This window comes from Danaus plexippus, chromosome 6 (assembly GCF_018135715.1).
Source record: "Danaus plexippus chromosome 6, MEX_DaPlex, whole genome shotgun sequence".
Lineage (NCBI taxonomy): Eukaryota > Metazoa > Arthropoda > Insecta > Lepidoptera > Nymphalidae > Danaus > Danaus plexippus.
In genome coordinates, this window is record NC_083540.1 from 6503697 (window position 1) to 6507084 (window position 3388).

Genomic DNA, 3388 nt, shown 5'->3' on the forward strand with positions numbered 1-3388 from the left:
CCTAAAAAGGCCATCTTGATGTTGTTTAACCATACATATAACGAATAAACTCTACTATCCACAATTGCTTTTGTAGAAGGAATTACAAAATATATTTATTAAACGAACGAAAGGTATGTTAAACAACTACCTACTACCGACTGCAATACGTTATGTATGAAGTCTCCCATTAGTAATATTTCTAAGGTTACCCACATTATACACATAATTCGTAAAATAACGATAACAGCTCGGCCATCCTGCTTTTGCGAGTCCCTTCGCGATTATTTTTATCGCAATTGACTTAAAATTCATAAATGTTAAGTAGATCATCCACTTTCATTACATAATAATAATAATAATATCCGGTTTTACTCTTAAATGTAATAATAAATTAATGTGATAATTAATACTTAGCTCAAAACGTCGCGTCGGTCTAAGTTAAATCCCTTTGCAGTCATCTGAGATCGTTTAATTCATTCCCCCTTTTTTCTCTGATGTCAATGTATGAGTAACTTCTAGTCGATTTCTAGATTATTGGTTCCATTTCAGAAAGTTGTCGTAGAAGTCACTGATCTGTGGTCAACTTCATTCTCGTCGCATCACCCTTACAAAAGGTTTTATCTCTTTAGTCGTTTTTTCAAATACTGTTTTAATTTTTCTTAATCCATCTACTTCTCGTCAGAAGTACTATCACACATAGCCAAAGATCTCCGGCAAAGTGCATCCAAAACTGGGTCCTACCCACGGCTGCTACGGTCTCGCATCAAAAACTATTCCTTCATGACAATGAAACCTTATAAAATAAGTCTCTTCGATGACATAGAATGCATCTTGAATTCCAAAACTTAACCTTGTGGATGACAGTCACATAGGGCGTGTTTCTCTTCGTTAATTGGGCTACTTTTTTTATTCCACTGACACTCGATTAATGGGTCACAATACAAAGCTCAGTATGTCCTTTTAATTAAATATCTTCATACTCGATATTCAAACATCCTATCTGGTCTTGGATAATCTCATTTTAGGGTGTAAAGAAGTTATTTTCTAACCTATAAGTTTATTTATTATTGCTTCCTTAAGTCAATTTTATAAAAAAAATTATGTCGCACGACTCGCTTCTATTTTATGATCCGGTCAACAATACCGTATTTTTAACAGTCTATTGGTAATTCCGTATCTGTATATTCCGTAACTTCTGCAATGTTTGCTTAAAATTCTTGCGATAAACTCGGTTTAGTATTTTTTAAAAGAAACATTTTAAATTAGAAATTCCTTCCAAATAATCTAACTTTACTTGATAGAATTTAGAACTGTATACTGCCTCATAGTATTACAAGTGGCGCCATTCTTGCTGTACTAATTATAATATACTATAATCCTTAGTTTTTTTTTTATGACTAATTATAATACTGAACCATCTAATTTTGTAATGGCAACATTCAAGTTTCTCCTTGTATTTGAATATTATAACTAATGGCTTAGACATTACTGGAAGTAACGCTGATCATTGAAAAACCAATCTGAAACTCTACCTCAAACTAAAGTCTACATCTCCGTTTTATTGCTGCACAGTATACATATTTATTTATTTATCTCAGCGATAAACTTCCGCACACATTTTACTTTTAAATTTGGCTCATCAATACTAATTCTTTGACTGTGCCGACGTCTGATTCATCTTATTGTGTTTGGTTTCGGCAGACTGCTTAATCTACTAGGTTTTTAAGTTCTTACCTCGTACCTTGATTAGATATTCGATGTAATTGACCGCAGTCTTTAATTATAATTAGTCTTCGCCCTCCATCAATTATTCCTCCATATTAATACCTGTATTATTGCTAGTATCCGTTGCAACATGCCCTTTTCTCGTTCACCTATCGTAAACCCCTTCCCCTCAAATGTTAATAGTAATAGACCATTCATTTTAGATATCCATAACATAAGACCTTTAAGTTAACGCATTGAGTACTCGAAAGGAAATGAAATCAAACCACAATATAGGAAATAAATTTTAACGACTGCTAAGAAAATATTTACCTACATAATACTGTTTTGTCTTCGGAATCTTCCTTTTTTTTATTTATAAAATATGTTTGTAATAGTTCGTGTATACATTAATAAGAAAATAAATCATAAAAATGTGTTAAGAAAAATTCCCTTGTACCTCCTAAATCTTTTATTAACGTTCTTAGCAGCGAAAAAAAAGAAATTAACTTTACTTACATTTCAATAGATGCAGTGGGTATATATACCTTATAAAACTATACCGTCCTGTGGCGGCTGGCGCCAATGCAATGGCGGCTGGCCGAAAATATTTTCAAAACTTGCAATACGTCGTCTATGAAGTCTCTTATTAATAATATTCCTAAGTTTACACACATTTTACACATAAATCATAAAATAACGATAACAGGTATGAGACACTATGAAACCTGAATTAGATGATTGTCTCTTTATTATAGTCGAAAGTCAATCTTTTCGGTCGTAATCAGTATTATAGCTCCGTTTCCTTTGACGAATGAACATGCCGGAAGCCGTAAAAGCCTTTTCTTCTCCAATCTCATTTGACCTTTTTCTTTCTTTTTAAATCAAAATAATCATAGAGTAACAATAACCACACATAAGGTAGGTAAAATAGTTTTTTGTTATTCGTCAATAAACTGAAAACAGTCACAGTTAAAAATGTATATTATTTGTAATCAAGTTATAATCTGGAGAAGTTATTTTAGTCGCGGTCTTACATGTGATGATGTCTGTGAACGTAATTGTGTTACTTACAACACTAGTAAATATCAAATTACAGATAGGTATAAAATATACATGGGAATAAAATTGGAGTCACGGAATGCAAAATAAGAAAAACATATAGACATCTTTAGTTAGACCACATAAAATAAAAACTTTTTAATGAGCATCTTTAAAGATGTAAGAGTGTCTGGACCCAAAAATTTGTAACTGAATCTAACATTTTCTATATTTTGTTTTAATTCAAACGTTAGTAGCTGTATTAAAAGTGTACATTCATTTACGTAGCGTAGTATTGGAACCACACGTTTTTGTATAATTACTTTTTGTTTTAACATAAAAGTAATATTGATATAATACTTAATTTCTTTTTTTTTTGGCCTATTTTATGTTTAGGGACCATGAAAAAAAGAAAATGTTCAAATTTGAAATTTAATTTAACATCAGAGCCACCTATATTATAATCCGAATACTTTTAGTAAACTCACTTTAAGTCTTGTTGAAATCAGTTAGTAGTGACCTCTATGTTACTAGTAAAGATTCATTTTATTTTCCATAGATGGCAGTCAATGTCATAACAGCTGTACATTTTGATTTTGTTTTGTTTATATTCGTTGTCAACTTCACATTCCTCTATACCAGAGACTATAGAAAAGTCATC